This window comes from Schistocerca serialis, chromosome 7 (genome assembly GCF_023864345.2).
Source record: "Schistocerca serialis cubense isolate TAMUIC-IGC-003099 chromosome 7, iqSchSeri2.2, whole genome shotgun sequence".
Classification (NCBI taxonomy): domain Eukaryota; kingdom Metazoa; phylum Arthropoda; class Insecta; order Orthoptera; family Acrididae; genus Schistocerca; species Schistocerca serialis.
The window spans coordinates 532,316,782-532,338,403 of NC_064644.1; the positions used below are offsets into that span (position 1 = coordinate 532,316,782).

The window sequence follows — 21,622 nt, forward strand, 5'->3', positions numbered from 1 at the left end:
GAGGTAAGATTCCTGATGACAAATGTTTGCGCCAGTGTCCTGAACGAATTTCCACATCTCTCTGCAGGGTCTCAGGATGTTAATCCGACCGTCAGATGGGGGCGTCAGCTTGGTGGCTAGCTTGGTGCTATTTTAAAGAATTAGGCTATGTGCTGGCACTGGGTAGCACCCTGTTCCTCCTCTTCATCCATAACCACACAACCCCGACACTACACTGTACAAGCTCCACTATAGTCGTTCACATGAAACACATACAAACTCGACACTTCATTACACGTTGCAGGAAGGAAATAACAAACCTCCTCCGCTAGTACCTCGCCTAGAATGGCGATACAGGATTCCTGCATCTGTTCTCCTACAATCATTTACTGAGTATGGAACTACTTTTGTAAGCAGGCTGTAAGTTTTTATGTTGGTAACGCCACGTAGAGCTCTGTATGAAAATCACTGGCTGTACTGTGTGCAGTCTGCGGCTGGTTGGCATTGTTGGAATATTCGCTATTGTAGTGTTGGGCAGTTGGATGTGAACAGCGCCTAGCGTTGCGCAGTTGGAGGTGAGCCGCCAGCAGTGGTGATTGTGGGGAGTGAGATGGCGGAGTTTTGAGAGCGGATGATATGGACGTGTGTCCATCAGAGAGAGTAAATTTGTAAGACTGGAGGTCATGAACTGATATATATATATATATATATTACGACTTTTGAACACTATAAAGGTAAATACGTTGTTTGTTCCATATCCAAATCTTTCATTTGCTAAGTATGTCTATCAGTAGTTAGTGCCTTCAGTAGTTAGAATCTTTTATTTAGCTTGCAGTATTGGCGCACGCTGTACTGCAGTAGTTTGAGTAACGAAGATTTTTGTGAGGTAAGTGATTCATGAAAGGTATAGGTTATTGATAGTCAGGGCCATTCTTTTGTAGGGATTATTGAAAGTCAGATTGCGTTGCGCTAAAAATATTGTGTGTCAGTTTAGTGTTGATCAGAATAAGTAATGAGAGTAATGTCTGAGTACGTTCAGTTTTGTTCAGCTGTTTGAAAATCAAATAACGTAAGGGGTTTACCGGCACAGTAATTCATAAATTTTTCTAAGGGGACGTTTCACTTTGACTTCTGACTGTAATCTACATCCATTTGAAACTGCTTACTGTATTCAGTCCTTGGTCTCTCTCTACATTTTAACACGAACCTCTTCCCCCCGCCCCCACCCGCCACCCACACCACCACACACTTTTCGATAACCAAACTGACGGTTTCCTAATGCTTAAAGATGTCTCCTATCAACCAAACAAATCTTTTAGTCAAGTTGAACCATAAATTTCTGCTGTCTCCCATTCGACGGAGTACCTCCTCATCAGTTACTCTATCTAGCCAAGTAATCTTGAACATCCTTTCGTGTTACGTCATCTATTGTGGGAGTCAGCACCGACGCAAACAAGGAAAGAGAGAAGTCCCGATGGCCAGTGCCAGGAATCCAAAATGATATGTACACAACACTTGCAGATTTATAGAACACATTATGTCCAAAAAAGAAAGACATAACTTCTCGATATCAGGGGGCTTGATGTGCTTCCTGTGCCTCTTAGATGCAGTTACTTTTACACAGTATCACTGGTCGTAGAACTCAAGCTAAGTATCGTGCTACTATTACTCAATACGTCCGCAGCTCTTGGTCTTGCGGTAGCGTTGTCGCTTCACGCGCACGGGGTCACGGGTTCGATTCCAGGCGGGGTCATGGATTTATCCTGCCTCGAGATGACTAGGTGTTGGGTCGTCTTTATCTTCATCATTCATCCCCATTACGGTCGGAGGAAGGCAAACCACTTCCGCTAGGACCTTGCCTAGTACGGCGGTGCGGGTCTCCCGCATCGTCCCCTACGATCCTCGGAGTATGGGACCTCATTATTGTCATTATTACTCAATACTGATGGTGTCGAAAGCGGCGAACAAACTGGGCCCGACCGGCGATGGGCAGCTGGTTAAGTCAGCATTGACAGGGGGCGTTGAACTCTGTCTTCCTGAATGTATGGCGCTGCCGCTCTTTCAATCAGTGCGTGCGTCAGAGCCTTCTTGATGCCGTTTCGCGGCGCGGCGCTGGTCGCTGTGCTGTCGATGCTTTAACACTGCACGTCTTGTATCACCAGTTTTCTAAAGCTTCGGATCTCTCATTATCCGAACAACTTATCGTCCACACTGCACTCCCTTACAAGGCTAGACCGGACGAATATCTTCAAAAAGGACTTTCTTCTACTTATATTTACACGATAAATTTCTCCTTTTGAGAAGTTATACCCCCCTACGTCAGCGATTATCAGTTATTTTACTGCCGAAATTGCAGAACTCAGAACTTTTAGTGTTTCGTTTCCGAAGCTAATTCCATCAGCGTTACCTGATTTAATTCGACTATGTTCGATTACAGTTGTTTTGCCTTTGCTGATGTTCATCCGCACACAACTGTTTACTTGCAGCCCCCTGGCTCCTGTGTTCACACACTTTAATCCTGAGTAGATAGTGTCAAACTACTCACTACCCTCCCCTCTTTTCCATTCAAATGACAAAGAGGAAACAAGGTATTTATTCTAAATAACTGCAACGTACGCTATGTGCTGCACTCACAGCGGAGCTTGCCAGACTGAGACATACGTCCACTCACTGATCTCTCAAACCTACCTGCTCGCCCTGAGCCGGCCGCTGGTGGCCGAGCGGTCCTAGGCGCTCCATTGTGGAACCGCGCGACCGCTACGGTCGCAGGTTCGAATCCTGCCTCGAGCATGGATGTGTGTAGTGTCCTTAGTTAGGTTTAAGTAGTTCTAAGTTTTAGGGGACTGATGACCTGAGATGTTAAGTCCCATAGTGCTCAGAGCCATTTGAATCATTTTTTTGCTCGCCCTCAAAAAAGTAACCAGACGTTGCAGGTAGGCACACACGAGTGCAGGTATCAGGCTCTACTGGACAAAGTGACCTGTATAGTTGCTAAGACTGTGCTAATTAATGAGAGAAGTCAGCATCATGTTTTAACTTGCTCTGAAGACATCAATGGTACTCAGCTGCTCTTTCAAATCCTTCGCCATTACTGACAGAATTAGAATGTCACTAGCAAAGCTCAAAGCTTTCATTTTTTTGCCCTCAACTTTAATTCCGTTTCCGAATTTCTCCTTGGTATCCTTTACGAGTTGCTCAGTGCACAGTTTGAATAATATTTAGGATAGCACTGGATAACACAGTGGGCCGGCTGGTGTGGCCGAGCGGTTCTAGGCGCTACAGTCTGTAACAGCGCGACCACTACGGTCGCAGGTTCGAATCCTGCCTCGGGCATGGATGTATGTGAAGTCCTTAGATTAGTTAGGTTTAAGTAGTTCTAAGTTGTTGGGAACTGATGACCTCAGATGTTAAGTCCCATAGTGCTCAGAGCCATTTGAACCATTTTGATAACACAGTTTTCCTTGTCTACTCAGCTACATGCTGCTTTGCCAGCAGCTCTAACTTTCACTTACGCTGGGGCTCATCGACACGATCATCAACTACACAGCGCTTTACTGGATTTCTAATTTAATACCTGACAAAAAAAAAAAAAAGTGAAGCATTCAGAAGACATGGCTGGCTGTCTCTCTAACTTGGTACACATACACATCACCGTCGGGTATTTTAACGATAAGAGGTCCAATTCTCTGTGACAAATAGGACGACAGAGCGCGTTAGTGGTGTTCATGTTTAGTGTGTCTATCTGGACTGGTAGGGTATATATGGGGAGCGAAGAGCGTCAGACGTGAAGGGATCAGCTTGAAAGACTCACCCATGCTGTGTACCCATGTGAGACAGCATTATCACACTGTCGAGTCACATTAATGCGATCAACTCTCGAAAGCTTGAATAGCCTCATTTTGCAGCGCATACTGTTGCGAGACGTCCACGAAGAGAGTCAGTCAGCTTCTAGAAGATACCGACAGGGACACGAAGCCCACCGACTGCAGGATTCTCGGTTGATGATTCGTGGCGTGAACAGTCCGATCAGGATACACCCAAAGAGTCTCGATTGCGTTTAAATCCGGGGAATTTCGTGTCGACTGGAGTACGGTAAACTCATCATGGTGCCCTTTGGACCATCAAGATAGACTGTGATCTTTGTTACACGTTGAGTTTTTCTGCTGGTTAACGCCATAGTGCCGAGGAACCACGAACTGCATGTAGGGGCGGACATGGACTCCATGGATAAATGCATACTTTTGTTGATCCATTATGCCTTCCGAAATTACGAGATCACTCAGGACTGTCTTCTGTCCTAGACGCTTCCGACAATTGTTGCACTGTGTTTACTTCCGGACGTTTCACGCAAATCACACCAGTTGCCCTCTGTCCAGTGGAGGATAAAACGTGGTACCTCTGAAAAGGCCACCTGATACCATCCAGAGGACATCCAGTTGTGACACTGGCGTGCCAGTTCCATCCTTCATCACGACTGCAAAGCAGTGGCATGGATGAATGAACTAGGCGATTGCTGTAGAGGGCCAATCGACACAACATTCGATGAATGGTCATTGAGGAGACACTGCTGGTAGCCGCTTGGTTCGTCTGGGTGGTCCGTCGCTCAGTAGTTGCACGTCTATTCGACGATAAACATCTTCACAGCCGTTGTTCACCCCTGTAATTTCTGGCTTCTGGTGCAGTTTTAGATAGCTCCACTTCGCCGTGCATGGTACACTTTAATCATGGCAGCACGAGAACATACTTCAAACGTAGCGGTACTGGCAATCCTTCCACTCTTGGCCTGAAAGCCAATGATCATGCCCGTTTGGCATCACATAAATAGCTCCATTTCCGCATTACCAAAACAACTGCACTATCTTCCGCATCCCCCGATACACTTTATATACCCTCAACTGATATGGCTGCCACATGCCATCCATGAGTGGTTATTGTACTTTGACACTGGACATAAACTATGGTGACATATTGTGACTTGACCATGTCAGAACATGACAGAGTTTCAAAGGGGCTTCAGTCATGGTTGTCCATTCGTTCGTCTGGTCGAATCATGCAATACCAAGATTAGTGATACATTCATACGTGCCACTGACCCAGTGACAGGCTGAATGGGAACGAGGCGGTAGGCAAGTTCCTCCGCAGGTTCCAAGTCGATCTCGTCTGACCAAACGCAAGTGAGGATCGCCGTATTGTGCAGCAGGTACATACTGAAGTATTCCTCACTCGGAACACTCCCACAAGATCACGAATAGAGGTAAACACACTTAGTTTATCTGAACAAGTAGACCTTGAATACAAACAGTAAGGTGTTTCTGATGCAGTACGAAAGAAAATACATGTTCTCCAGAAATTCTTCTTAGTAACGTGAAGAAAAGGTTCATCAACGAAACGAAAATAGATTCTTGAGAGCGTAGATTAAGTTCACTTGACCGATAAAAAGTCTATCTTCAAAACAAGTTACGTATTCAGATCCGTATCTCACGAGCAGCACATGGCACAGAACACCAAAGCTGGGAACACAGGTCACGGCAGCTCTGCCGTCTGGGTGGCAGAGGCGACGACCGATCTGAGGCGGTGTCCAAACCGTAGTAGTACGCCAGTTGGTGACTGGCAAAGACAGACGTGACTCTAGCCGGCTCTGCGCGGGCAGTAATACTTGCACAGCGAAAGGTTACAGTTTTCCTAGTGGCTACCGAAGTGGGGGCGGATGCACCGAGAGGTGCACGTCTGGAGCGACCCGGTTGCTGTCTCCTGCGCCCTCTGGCTGGGCTACTGGGAGGCCCTCAGGGGGATGAGCCAGGTACCGTGGAAACCAGCCTGTACTCAGGGTTTGTGCTGACGGCAACCCGCTAGGTACAGATGAGCTGCGGGTTGATGGCGTCGAAAGCGAAGCCGAGAGACACTGCACATCCTAACCCCTCGACAGCTGCCCCTGCCACGAGAGAACAAGTAACTGGTGGACTCACAGCAATGTGTCATCTCAACCATTTGTTGCATATTAGCAACAACTGGATAGGGAATTACCAACCGATGTGCGGGCTGCGGCTAACATCACAGAAGAAGCAGCTGCGTTTGCACTAGCGCTGTGACTGAGGGGCAAGTACTATAGAGGAATGGTGTCGCCTTGTTTTCAGCGATGAACTGCGGTTGTGCACTGCCCCGGATGACCGCTGTCGTCGAATATGGTAGTGACCTAGAGAGAGGTCTCATTCCTCAAAAATTTTTAAGAGACCAACAATGTTAGTACTGGCGTCATTGTAGGGGAGCTATAGGGGGTGTCTTCAGATTGCGGTTGGTGGTGGTTGATGGTACCCTAACGGCACAGTGGAAAGTCATGGATATACTGTGTCCTAATGTGTTATCTCTCATGCGACAGTATAGTGTTGCCATTTTTCAACAGGACAAAGCTCGTCCACACATGGCACGTGTCTCTATGAATGGTTCGCACTACTTTGAAGTACTACTGTGGCCAGCGAGAACCTCAGATTTAGAGGCGGTACAACATGTGCGGTTCCAGCTATGACGTCAACTCTGAAGCTATGCCAGTATCCAGCATCGAGGAGTGGTTACAACACGTGTGGGGCACGTTGCGTCAGGAGAGGATGCAGCAGCCTCATGACGACACCCTTCCAACACAGTCCGTAGACGTGGACAGGCCAGAGGGAGTTCGAAGTCAGTGATAAGTGGGACCATACTGCTAAGTTCTTTGCCAGTTAGAATCGATTTTGTAATTGCTAAAGTAATATCACATACTCTTTCAATCGATGAAGTTTTATTACGTCTCTTCCTACACTTCTTGATGCTTCACTTTTTGTGTCAGGGAGTGTATTATAGTTGTATACAGGGCGGAGCACGAAATGTGTCACCATCCAGTTTTTGAATAAAACACTTTACTGCTAAGATAAAGTCGCAGGAATATATACTGTCATGGAAGACACCCTGTACAGAATTGTTATAACTCAGCACATGCTCAATATGTCCACCATTTTTATTCTCAACTTCCTGCAAACGAACACAGATGTTGCAATAATCCTACGGCACATGTCGTCCGTGATCTCACTGCAATCATGAATAATAAGGCGCCTGAGCTTCATTAAATAATGTGGACGTTTCGGGAAAATTGTTTCCTTTTGGGCACCCCCCAAAGAAAGAAGTCGCATTGTTTAGGATCTGGACTATTGGGGGGGGGGGGGGAGGGGGGGGGGCAATAGTTCGTCACTGACACGACATGGAAATCTGAGTGACGTGACCCCAAACTCTACAGCTACTGCTGTTGAGACACTCGACGGGATATATAGCACGACTTATAAATTATGTACGAAACAGATGGCTACACATTTCGTGTGTCATCTTGCACTTTTTTTTGGCATCAGTCTTCTGACTGGTTTGATGCGGCCCGCCAAGAATTCCTCTCCTGTGCTAACCCCTTCATCTCAGAGTAGCACTTGCAACCTACGTCTTCACTTATTTGCTGGATGTATTCCAATCTCTGTCTTCCTCTACCGTTTTTGCCTTCTACAGCTCCCTCTAGTACCATGTAAGTCACTCCCCCATGTCTTAACAGACGTCCTATCATTCTGTCCCTTTTCCTTATCAGCGTTTTCCACATATTCCTTTCCTCTCCGATTCCGCGCAGAACCTACTCATTCTTTATCAGTCCACCTAATTCGTCTGTGGCACCACATCTCAAGTGCTTCGATTCTCTTCTCTTCCCACAATCCATGTTTCACTACTATACAATGCTGTACTCCAGACGTACATTCTCAGGAATTTGTTTCTCAAATTAAGGCCGATATTTGATATTAGTAGACTTATGTTGGCCAGGAATGCCCTTTTTGCCATTGCTAGTCTGCTCTTGATGTCCTCCTTGCTCCGAACGTCATTGGTTATTTTACTCATTTTCCTTAACTTCATCTACTTCGTGACCAACAAACCTGATGTTAAGTTTCTCGGTGATCTCATTTCTACTACTTCTCATTACCTTCGTCTTTCTTCGATTTACTCTCAATCCTTACTGTTTACTCATAAGACTGTTCAGCAAATCATGTAATTCTTCTTCACTTTCACTCAGGACAGCAATGTCATTAGCGAATCGTATCATTGATATCCTTTCACCTTGAATTTTGATTCCACTACAGGATGGGCGAGAGGCTACATACTTGTCTTAAACCCTTTTAAAAACGAACACTTCGTTCTTGGTCGTCCACTCTTATGTTGTACATATGTACTCTTGAATGTTGTACATATTGTATATGACCCGTCTCTCCCTATAGCTTACCCCTGATTTTCTCAGAATTTCGACCATCTTGCACCATTTTACATTGTCGAACGCTTGTTCCTGGTCTACAAATCCTATGAACTTGTCGTGATTTTCTTTAGTCTTGCTTCCATTACTAACCGCAACCCAGAATTGCCTCTCTCGTAGCTTTCCTTTTCCTGAAGCCAAACTGATCGTCATCTAGCGCATCCTCAATTTTCTTTCTGTTCTTCTTTATATTATTCTTGTAAGCAACTTGGATGCATGAGCTGTTAAGCTGATTGTGCGGTAATTCTCGCACTTGTCAGCTTTTGTCGTCTTCGGAATTCTGTGAATGATGCTCTTGCGAAAGTCAAATGGTATGTCGCCAGACTCAAACATTCTACATACAAACGTGAATAGTCGTTTAGTTTGTCACTTCTCCCAAGATTTTAAAAATTCTGGTGGGATGTTATCTATCCCTTCTGCCTTATTTGATCTTAAGTCCTCCAAAGCTCTTTTAAATTGTGATTATAATACTGGATCCCCCATCTCTTCTAAATCGACTCCTGTTTCTTCTTCTATCACAGCATACAAATCTTCCCCCTCATAGAGGCTTTCAGTGTATTCTCTCCTCTGCATTTAACATTGGAATTCCCCTTGCACTACAGTGGTATTTCTGATGAACCTATCTGCCAATCTTTATTTCTCACTTTTGAGATGATTAGACAGAAAGAGAGCTTGTATATGGCTGTAATGGGTGCAGAAATCGACGGCGGTATTTTTCATGTACCACACTGATGCCTCACAGTGATTAGGGCCAGTCACTGAAAATCTAAATCAGAGCGCGCGGCCGGGGATTTGATCCCCGTATGCGAGTCTGGGGGGTTAATAACTGCGCCATTCAATCAAAAATAACGTTGTGGATGATAAACACTGAGTTGACAAAAGTCACTGGACACGTCCTAATATCGTGTCGGACCTCCTTTTTCTCGTCGTAGTGCAGCAACTCGACGTCTTTGGAAGTCCCTTGCATAAATATTGAGCCGTGCTACCCCCACACTCGCCCATAATTGCGAAACTGTTGCCAGTACAGGATTTTGTGCACGAATTAACCTCTAGATATGTGCCGTAAATGCTCGATTGGATTCATGTCCAAATCATTCGCACGAAATCTCCATATGGTTCTTCAAACAAAACGCGAATACTGTAATTGTGGCCCCGTGGCGTGGCGCATCTTTGTTTTGGAACATGAAGTCCGTGAATGACCGTAAATGCTCTCCATGTATCCGAACATAACCATTTCCAGTCAATGATCGCTTCAGTTGGAGCAGAGGACACAGTCCATTCCATGTAAACACAGCCCACACCGTTATGAAGCCACCATCAGCTTGCACAGGGCATTGATGACAACCTGTGTACATGGCTTCGTGGAATCTGCGCCACACTCTAACCCCACCATCAGCTCTTAAGAACTGAAAACGGGACTCATTTGAACAAGCCACGATTCTCCAGTCGTCCAGCACCCAACCGATATGTCGCCATATGTTTAGAACATGTTTTTTGTTCGCGTATCGTGTCATTTCTGGAAACCCAGAATCTACTCTGTAGGAATCAACATGGATTCCGGGAACAGCGATCGTGTGAGACTCAACTCGCTTTACTTGTTCATGAGACCGAGAAAATATTAGATACAGGCTCCCAGGTAGATGCCATTTTCCTTGACTTCCGGAAGGCGTTCGATACAGTTCCGCACTGTCGCCTGATAAACAAAGTAAGAGCCTACGGAATATCAGACCAGCTGTGTGGCTGGATTGAAGAGTTTTTAGCAAACAGAACTCAGCATGTTGTTCTCAATGGAGAGACGTCTACAGACGTTAAAGTAACTTCTGGCGTGCCACAGCGGAGTGTTATGGGACCATTGCTTTTCACAATATATATAAATGACATAGTAGATAGTGTCGGAAGTTCCATGCGGCTTTTCGCGGATGATGCTGTAGTATACGGAAAAGTTGCAGCATTAGAAAATGGCAGAGAAATGCAGGAAGATCTGCAGCGGATAGGTACTTGGTGCAGGGAGTGGCACCTGACCCTTGACATAGACAAATGTAATGTATTGCGAATACATAGAAAGAAGGATCCTTTATTGTATGATTATATGATAGCGGAACAAACACTGGTAGCAGTTACTTCTGTAAAATATCTGGGAGTATGCGTACGGAACGATTTGAAGTGGAATGCTCATATAAAACTAATTGTTGGTAAGGCGGGTGCCAGGTTGAGATTCATTGGGAGGGTCCTTAGAAAATGTAGTCCATCAACAAAGGAGGTGGCTTACAAAACACTCGCTCGACCTATATTTGAGTATTGCTCATCAGTGTGGGATCCGTACCAGGTCGGGTTGACAGAGGAGATAAAGAAGATCCAAAGAAGAGAGGCGCGTTTCGTCACAGGGTTATTTGGTAAGCGTGATAGCGTTACGGAGATGTTTAGCAAAGTCAAGTGGCAGACTCTGCAAGAGAGGCGCTCTGCATCGCGGTGTAGCTTGCAATCCAGGTTTCGAGAAGGTGCGTTTCTGGATGAGGTATCGAATATATTGCTTCCCCCTACTTATACCTCCCGAGGAGATCACGAATGTAAAATTAGAGAGATTCGAGCGCTCATGGAGGCTTTCCGGCAGCCGTTCTTTCCGCGAACCATACGCGACTGGAACAGGAAAGGTAGGTAATGACAGTAGCACGTAAAGTGCCCTCCACCACACACCTTTGGGTGGCTTGCGGAGTATAAATGTAGATGTAGATATGGTGACGACCCCAGGAGAGGCGATGTCTTGCTATTAGCAAAGGCAGCCGCATCGGTCATCTGCTGCCATAGCCCAAAACGCCAAATTCCGTCTCACTGTCCTAACGTATACGTTCGTGGTACGCCCCACAATGATTTATGCAGTTATTTCAAGCTGTGCTGCTTGTCTGTTAACACTGCCAACTCTACGCAAACGCCGCTGCTCTCGGTCGTCAAATGGAAAGCTGTCGGCCACTGCGTTGTCCGCAGTGAGAGATAATGGTTCGAATGGCTCTGAACACTATGGGACTTAACATCTGACATCAGTTCCCCAGAACTTAGAACTACTTACACCTAACTAACCTAAGGACATCACAGACATCCATGCCCGAGTAAGGATTCGAACCTGCGACCGTAGCGGTCACGTGGTTCTATACTGAAGCGCCTAGATTCGCTCGGCCACTCTGGCTGGCTGAGAGATAACACATGAAATTTGATATTCTCAGCACACTGTCGACACTTTAGGCAAGTGGATCTCGGATTATTCAATTCCCTTATTATTTTTCGAAATGGAATGTCCTATGCGTCTAGCTCCAACTACCATACCGCGTTCAAAGTCGTGCGAACATAGTCACGTCGGAAACCTTTTCACATGAGTCACCTGCGTGCAAATGACAGCTTCGCCAATGAACTGCCCTTACTTTGTATACGCGATAGTATCGCCATAGGTATCATGTCCATATCGCCACCCTACGACTTTGTCATCTCGGTGTAAGTGTTGTAAAGTTACGTAATTCATTTTTAGTTTGTTTTGCAAGTACGTTTTTGCAGTCCTGATTTATACTGAAATACCCGCACCTTAGTACCGTATAATGCCACTAGGGGAGCCAAGACCAAACAGCACAGACAGCCTGGCGGAGTGTTACGGTGGTTTGCAGTGTGTACCAAGATTGTGGACATGTATCTGCAAACAAAGGGAACGGCCATGCCGCAGTGGATGCACCGGTTCCCGTTAGATCGCCGAAGTTAAGCGCTGTCGGGCGTGGCCGGCACTTGGATGGGTGACCATCCAGGCCGTCATGCTCTGTTGCCATTTTTCGGGGTGCACTCAGCCTCGTGTTGCCAATTGAGGAGCTACTCGGCCGAATACTAGCGGCTTCGGTCAAGAATACCATCATAACGACCGGGAGAGCGGTGTGCTGACCACACGCCCCTCCTATCCACAACCTCCCCTGAGGATGACACGGCGGTCGGATGGTCCCGGTAGGCCACTCGCGGCCTGAAGACGGAGTGCATTATCTGCAAACAAACAATAATTCAGTTTCGTAATTTCACTTCTGCGAGGCAAAATAAAAAAGTCCGTGACTCCACAGCATGAGCGACGGGTGCAGGAGGAGACAGGAGGAGACAGGTCGCTCCAGCACGCGAGGTCGCGTCTATCGCAGTATACGTTTGCCATATCGATAACGAGCTCGGGAAACTGCTGGTGGCTTCCAGAAGATGGTGGCGCCCCGATCGACTAGTCCGCTGCACTGCGCTGCCTCGAGGCCCATCTCTCGGCGAGGGACGCCGTGCCAGTCGGTATTAGCGGAACGGCTTAAAGCGGGTTGGCGAGCGCCGGCAGACCCCGACCTGGGACCTGGGGGAAATCCGATAGCCGCTCGAGGGCGAAGGGAAATATTTGCTCGCCGTTGGCTGGCGACTGCTGCAGGCCAGCCGCGAAGGCCCACGCACTTCAAGGCCTACGTGCTGACAGCGACAGGTACTCCAACCACGGCAGATTGGATTTCGCCGATAGTGTTCGCAGACTTAACTGTCTGAATCGTGTAGTAAACAAGGCAGCAGGAACGAGAGAGAGAGACACGCACGTATATATACTGAACCGCCAGAGCAACTGGTATAGGCATGCGTATCCAGATACAGAGATATGTAAACAGGAAGAGTACGGCACTGCGGTCGGCAACGCCTATATAAGACAATAAATGTCTGGCGCAGTTGTTAGATCGGCTACTGCTGCTACAATGACATGTTATCAGGAGTTAAGTGAGTCTGGATGAGGTGTCATAGTCGGCGCACCAGCGATGGGACACAGCATCTCCGCGGTAGCGATGCAGTGGAGATTTTCCCGTACGACCATTTCACGAGTGTACCGTGAATATCAGGAATCCGATAAATCATCGACATCGCTGGAGTCGGAGAAAGATCCTTCAAGAACGTGACCAACGACGACTGAAGAGCATCGTTCAACGTAACAGAAGTGCAACCCTTCCGCAAATTCAGTGCTGGGTCATCAGCGAGTGTCAGCGTGCAAACCATTCAACGAACTGTTATCGATATGGGTTTTCAGAGCCTAAGGCCCTCTCGTGTACCCTTGATGACTGCACGACACAAAGCTTTATGCCTCGTCTGGGCCTGTCAACACCAACATTGGACTCTTGATGACTGGAAACATGTTGCCTGGTCGGACGAGTCTCGTTTCAAATTTTATCGAGCGTATAGATGTGTAGGGGTACGGAGACAACCTCGTGAATCCATGAACCCTGCATGTCAGCAGGAGACTGTTCAAGCTGGTGGAGGTTCTATAATGGTGTGTGGCGTGTGCAATTGGAGTGATATGGGACCTCTAACACGTCTACATACGCCTATGACAGGTGACACGTACGTAAGCGTCCTCTCTGATCATCTGCATCCTTTCATGTCCACTGTGCATTCCGACTGACTTGGTCAATTTCAGGACAATGCGACACTCCACACGCCCAGAATATATATTGGCTCCAGGAACACTCTTCTGAGTTCAAACACTTCTGCTGGCCACTAAACTCTCTAGACATGAATATTAATGAGCATATCTGGGATGCCTTGCAACGTGCTGTTCAGAAGAGATCTCCACCCCCCCCCCACCCCCCCGTACTGTTACGGATTTATGGACAGCTCTGCAGGATTCATGGTGTCAGTTCCCTCGAGCACTACTTCAGACATTAGTCGAGTCCATGCCAAATCGTGTCGCGGCACTTCTGCGTGCTCGCGGGGGCCCTACACGGTATTAGGCAGGTTTAGCAATTTCTTTGGCTCTTCGATGTATAGATTAGTGTTCATTGGTCTCTGCCGAGTCCACATCTACATCTACATGATTATTCTGCAGTTCACAATAAGTGCCTGCCAACCACTTTCGAGCTATTTCTCCATCGGTCCCTTCGAATAGCTGACGGGGAAAACCAACACTTAAATCTTTCCATGCTAGCGCTGATTTGTCTTATTTTATTATGGTCATCATTTCTCCTTATGTAGGCAGGGGCCAACAAAATATTTTCACACTCTGAGGAGAAAGTTGCTCATCGAAATTTCATGAGAAGACATTACCACAAACGAAAAACGCCTTTTAAAAAAATGATTATCACCCCAATTCTCGTATTGTATCTGGAGCACTCTCTTCCCTGTATCAAGATAATAAAAAACGAGCTGCCCTTCTTTAAAAATTTTTGATGTCCTCCGTCTGATATGGATCTGCTACCAATCAGCAATATTCCAGAAGAGGGCGGAGAAGCATTGTGCAAGCAGTCTCTGTAGTAGACCTGTTGCATTATATGTATTCTTCCAGTAAATAGCAGTCTTTGATTTGTTTTCCCCGCAGCATTGTCTGTCTGATACTTCCAATTTAGGTTATTCGTGACTGTAATCGCTAACTACCTAGTTGAGTGTGCAGCCATCAGATTTGCGTGACTTATCGTATAACCGATATTTAGCAGATTCTTTTGGTGCTCATGTGGATGTCATGACACTTTTTATTATTTAAGGTGAACAGGCATTTTTCGCACCATACAGATATCTTATCTAAACCATTTTGCAATTGTTTTTGACCATATGATGATTTTATGAGGCGGTAAATGATAGCATCATCTGCAAACAATCTAGAGTGCTACTCATATTGTCTCCTAAACTGGAAGACTTCCTCGAGGGCCGCCAGATGTTATTTTTGTTTTACTCAATGACTTTCCATCAGGCACTAGGAACTGTGACGTTTCTGACAGGAAATCATGAATCCAGTCGCACAACTGAGATATAGGAGCGCAATTTGACCACAAGTTGCTTGCGAGGAACGGTCGTTACTAAACGGCTAAAACCATGACCAGATCCCAGTTCCAGGTTACGTATCTAGCAACCCCCAGGGATAAACATTTCAGTTTTAGTACCATTGACCGAATTTAAAAATTTAAAATTCTGCCATAATCTTATGTTAATGTTTTAATGCAATAAGTGTCCGTCTCGATAGCTGAGCGGTCAACGTGACGGATTGCCGTCCTACGGGCCCGGGTTCGATTCCCGACTGGGTCGGGGATTTTCTCCGCTCAGGGACTGGGTGTTGTGTTGTCTTCATCATCATTTCATCCCCATCCGGCGCGCAGGTCGCCCAATGTGGCGTCCAATGTAATAAGACCTGCACCAAGGCGGCCGCACCTGCCCCGTAAGGGGTGTCCTGGGCAGTGACGCCAAACGCTCGTTTCCAAAGCAATAAGTCAAGTATTACAGCTGGAAACTACGTGCACGCAGTGGTTCAGTTGCCCCTACTGACATTGTTTTATGCAGTCCGCTATGGTATATCTGACCTTCATAAACGACGCGCTGGAGTTTCATATTCTCTCTCTCGCTAGAAGCAAACTATTAGTTATACGGGAAAACTGAGCAGGATCATTTTGTGGGAAATATAATTTAGATAATTTTGTAAACACTCTTCGCCACTTTTGTAAAGGCTTCGTCGCTACTGCTCTGGAGGCCGAGATGCAACTGTTGTTATGGTAGGTTCACTTTGTGAGTTCGGGAAACAGGTTTTGGTGCAACACACCGCTAAGACAGTTTCTCTCTGCCACTATTACACGGCTATGTACCAGAGTCAGGTAACAGGATAGGAGAACGAAGGTTCTACAACATTCCAACAAATTAGTAACGAAGCCACACAAATGAGTTAAAAGGTTTGTGAGTAGTTGAAGTCTGCAACACTGCTTGTAATATAACATAAAAAAGGACCTCAATTGCTAAGTGCAAATAATCGTAGGTAAACTTTCAGTACATGGCAAATGCAATTTACAACAACTATCTGTTCACTTGTAAGAGTTCACAAAACGACGTTCCCTGTCCAAGTCAGCCCTGGACGATGATCTGTAACCAAGTGGGCGAGAGCTGCTCTTCTGTCTTCCGAGTAGGCTTCTGTCCGTTGTCGTCCAGTCATTGGCGGATTGTACTCGGCCAGCGATTGGCCGAGGCGAAGTCGATATCTTCATCCTCAGCGCCGCCCGTGGCGAGTCTCTATGGCGGTCGCACCAGCTCGCATCTTTGCGCCTGTGGTGCTTTTGCCCAGGCCGCGTGTTGTTCGGACGAAACAGTAGTTAAATTTTGTACTGTGTGTGTGTGTTGACTTTATGGGCTCCCAAAAGTGAGGTTATCAGCCCCCTAACACACTTTAAAAGGAACGAATGTGCATAAACTTTCTAAAATTGTTGCCCACAATTTCGTACTGGGAGACGTTTTCGCTGGATGCCACTGTTTTCGATCTATTCAAGAACAACATACGAAAGTGACCTTCAAACGCAATCCACCCCCACACTCATCCTTCACCAGTCACGATTTCCACTATGTTATTCGATACCGCCCCTCTTACTATTCCCAATATCCGACCATTTCTGGTCTCTATCGATTGGGCTATTACATCATCAGTACAGTCGGCTAGTTCGTTAAAATTACTAATTTGTACGTCTCCGTGAGGGTAATAAAAGAATAACGATTTTTCTAAACGTTGCACTACAACTTCAAATGGCTCTGAGCACTATGGGACTTAACATCCATGGTCATCAGTCCCCTAGAACTTAGAACTACTTAAACTTAACTAACCTAAGGACAGCACACAACACCCAGCCATCACGAGGCAGAGAAAATCCCTGACCCCGCCGGGAATCGAACCCGGAAACCCGGGCGTGGGAAGCGAGAACGCTACCGCACGACCACGAGATGCGGGCTGCACTACAACTAATTACGTTGACAGTTCGATCCAAATTTAACTCTTTAGTTTAGTAATCTTTACTTTAGTAATCAGAAGGCTCGACAAATAGAAAAGTTGGAACTTAAATAGTGGCAACTATTTGTTTACGACCGATACAAAAGAGTTACATGTTTGTACCTGTTACTGTCCTTAAAAGTAGTCACCAGCGTTGTGTGTAACCCCTTGCCAGCGACATGGAAGGCATAGTATGCCGTTAGCAGAGCCTGTTCTGTTGATTGTGCGAATGGGGCGGTCTAAAGTTATCGTGATTCTCGTGTACGACTGTGATGGTGTTATCCTAACGCATTACGTTCCTCCACGGCAGGCGGTCAATGCACAGTACTACTGTTCGTTTTTGGAGCGTCACCTGAGACCAGCTTTGCGAAAGAAGCGGTGACACTTTCTGCGCAACCCACACATCGTTTTGCATGAAAATGCGCGGACACATACAGAGCAAGCTGTGGCTGCTCTCTTCGGTCGATGGGACTGGGAAGTACTGTACATTCACCATACTCCCCGGACATAAGCCTTTGTGACTTTGATTTGATTCCGAAGATGAAGGAGCCACTTTGTCGCATTCACTTCAGAACTGCTCCAGAGATTCGACAGGCAGTAGACAGCTCCATTCGCACCCTCAACATAACAGGCTCTCCTAACGGTGTACTACGCCTTCCACGTCGCTGACAAGGGATTCTACACAACGCTGGTGACTACTTTGAAAGACAGTAACAGGTGCTAACATGTTCACTCTTTTGTATCGGTTGTGAATAAATAGTTGCCACTACTCAAGTTCCAACCCTCGTACAACGATGTGTTTTTCTATTTTATGCCGTTAAAATTCACAGAATTGTCAGGTAAAATTTACACAAACGTCAGCCTCAACGTCGACTAGGACTGTGGCGTAATAAGGCCAGTCAATGAAGAGCAAAAAAAGGTTGAGTGTGAGAAATAATTTGTATAGTCAAAAAGTTTTTCTACAGTGGTGGAGGAGAGCGCCATGAACAACATACTGGAATTCCGGACCAGTGGGGGCTGAATGCGGGAGTGCAGGTGCGTTTGAAGGTCACTTTCTACCATTTTCTGAACAATTCGAAAACTATGGCCTTCAGCGAAAACGAATCCCAGTACAAATTTCAACTACATTAAATTTCTACGTAAAGGTCCTGTTCATTTTTTTCTGTAGGACTAGTAGCCTGCACATAGCGAGCGAGATAATATGAAAATCTCACGTGTGGTTTATGGAGGCAAGGTATAACATTGCCGGGTTGCGTAAAACTATATATGTAGGGCCAACTGAATCACCCTCTCCTTCACGCAGCGTAACTCACTGCGCGCAAATTGCCGATAATACGTTCATCCAGTATTTGAAAATGAGAGCATTTTGCGACTTCCGACAAACTTTACACATAATTTCAAATCTTCTCGAATAGTTTTATCGCCAAAAAAGGGATGAAAGGAAAAAAATTATCTCTTACTACATTTTCGCTTTTCTTGCCGTAAAATTTAAGTATCGGGTATGAAGTTATGATTTATTACTGGTTGGCAGTTGATGGTTGGAGTGCTGACATCACAGTTACACATAGTCTGCGTAAACGAGTTACGTTGGCCACTGATGCAGCGTATATATGGAACGTGATAGCCACTTCAGCATCAGCTAAGGCCTGAAGATGGCTCACTGAAGCGCCGAAACTGGTAGCTACACAATAAATAAGATCATAAGGACTGCTGTAGACGTTTCCTTTTCTTGCAGTAGTGAACGGCCGTGGTTCCCAAGACCTCCAGTCAAAAGGATGGACATACAAAAACATCTATAAATATTCTTCTTGATCACATATGTTAGAGAACTCACATTACCGGTTTCGGCTTACTTGCTTCATCAGATCTATTCCAAATACAAAATAGAAAAAAATAGACATTTATAATTTTTCTATTTTCTTTTTGTAACAGATCTGATGAAGTCAGTAACGTGAGCTGCATAAGATACGTGATCAGGATGGACATTTATAAATAGAGATTTTACAGGTAGGGGAAAATAAAACTGACCCAGGAAATATTTCATGCACCTCGAGGCAGGCAATCCAGCTGAGATGGATGATGTAACTTTCGTTTCCCATCTTATGGTGTTAAAAATATTTTGTGGGTCACATACAGTTTGAGCACCCTGTACTACATAAGCATACAAGAAGCAGCAGATCGTCCACAACATGAAGAACAGGCTGGCTCTCTTTGAAAAGTAATACAACAACGCATAGAACTCAACTGCCCATTGGAAATAAACTTCGTTGGTTTCAAAAAAAATTATACCACTCCGGTCGACGTGGCCGTGCGGTTAAAGGCGCTGCAGTCTGGAACCGCAAGACCGCTACGGTCGCAGGTTCGAATCCTGCCTCGGGCATGGATGTTTGTGATGTCCTTAGGTTAGTTAGGTTTAACTAGTTCTAAGTTCTAGGGGACTAATGACCTCAGCAGTTGAGTCCCATAGTGCTCAGAGCCGTTTTGAATTATACAACGGTATACGCCGAGAATCATTGTGGAACATTGTAAGCGTTTATGGAATTCCTGAACATCTCATTTATGTTTCCAGAAACCTGTACCTAGAGTCGTGTTGCTGTATAAGAACGCCCCTGTCTTCAGTAGTCAGCCAAGGATGTATTTTGTCACTATTCCTTTTCACATCAATCACAGATTTCATAATGACAAAAAGTACGGACAACTCAAACATTAACATGCGCTTGTACGAGAAATCTAATCTTGTGGATCTGGATTTTGCTGATGATGTCGCACGTCTGGTAGAAACAGCTCAAAATTAAATAGTCATAAAACAGAAACAATGTGCATGAAATATGCCTATTAAGATTATAGTACGACCGTAGGTAGTACAAGATGTCGACCTACATCCACTACCTATCTAGGCAGACTTATCTGTAATAACGGAGATGTAGTTGCAGACATCACCAGCAGAAGCAAGCAATCTTACAACGAAAGCGATATGGTAATTAATCCTACAAGTATGTCCACAAATCTTTCGCTCTACTCCTTAACCACACTACAGACAACCACACATCCAGGTGTGACGTGAAAAATGTGAGAATCAGGATACAAGGTCATTGTTTTTCAGCAATGACGGTCGAGGCGCGCTTTAATGGTCCTTTTGTCGTGACCACGTTTCAAATGACGAAGTACAGGCAAGGGAAACTCTCCACCTCACCCTCAATCAGATTTAGTGGTCAGAGGGCTCAGTGGACAGCCCGTCAAAGCCTGAACACAGATCAAGTATGAAAACACGAAAGTGGTGTACCGAACTGTGAAAAAAAAGCAAAATAGAAATAATGAACGGTCGAAGGACCAGAAGTGTGGTATATAGCAGCCCAAAACGGCAAATGCTTACGGTTTTACACTGCCATGCGGGCGAGCCGTGTTCGAAACTCCCTCATGCCGATTTACTTTTTCTTCCTTCGCTGATCGCTGTATTCAAATTTGTAACTGTGTCGTAGTGCAACGTCCGTTTCCAACAGCGAGGTGTAAGGAATGGATCTATAATGACAGCTGGTTCTGTATAACTACTCTATTAGCAGCCCAAAAGGAAGTAGCTTTCGAATGGGAACTGCAAACCTTTGGTGACAAGTCGACAAGTCAACCGAATCTTCTACCGGAGAACACGTATGGTATATCATACACAGCATTAGTGACAGAATGTGTGTCATATGACAGAAACCTCTTACCGACACACCTAATTTGTACGCCTGAAAAGTGAGCGAGATATGCCCCCTTGTTCAATTTACACTACTGGCCATTAAAATTGCTACACCAAGAAGAAATGCAGATGAAAAACGGGTATTCATTGGACAAATATATTATACTAGACATGTGATTACATTTTCACGCAAATTGGGTGCATAGATCCTGAGAAATCAGTACCCAGAACAACCACCTCTGGCTGTAATAACGGCGTTGATACGCCTGGGCATTGAGTCAAACAGAGCTTGGATGGCTTGTACAGGTACAGCTGTCCATGCAGCTTCAACACGATACCACAGTTCATCAAGAGTAGTGACTGGCGTATTGTGACGAGCCAGTAGCTCGGGCACCATTGACCAGACGTTTTCAATTGGTGAGAGATCTGGAGAATGTGCTGGCCAGGGCAGCAGTCGAACATTTTCTGTATCCAGAAAGGGCCGTACAGGACCTGCAACATGCGATAGTGCATTATCCTGCTGAAAGGTAAGGTTTCGCAGGGATCAAATGAAGGATAGAGCCACGGGTTATAACACATCTGAAATGTAGCGACCACTGTTCAAAGTGCCGTCAATGCGAAGAAGAGGTGACCGAGGCGTGTAACCAATGGCACCCCACACCATCACGCCGGGTGGTACGCCAGCATGGCGATGAGGAATACATGCTTCCAATGTGCGTTCACTGCGATGTTGCCAAACACAGATGCGACCATCAAGATGCTGTAAATAGAGCCTGGATTCATCCGAAAAAATGTCTTTTGCCATTCGTGCACCCAGGTTCACCGTTGAGTACAGCGCCGCAGACGGTCCTGTCTGTGATGCAGCGTCAAGGGTAACCTCAGCCATGGTTTCCGAGTTAAT

General features: G+C 45.8%; 1 protein-coding gene across 1 annotated transcript in view; it reads left to right on the top strand.

Moving 5' to 3' along the window:
* LOC126412781 (prothoracicostatic peptide-like) overlaps positions 1–21,622 on the top strand; it is a 658,136-nt gene that overhangs the window by 371,836 nt on the left and 264,678 nt on the right. The gene's annotated exons all lie outside the window — the stretch shown is intronic.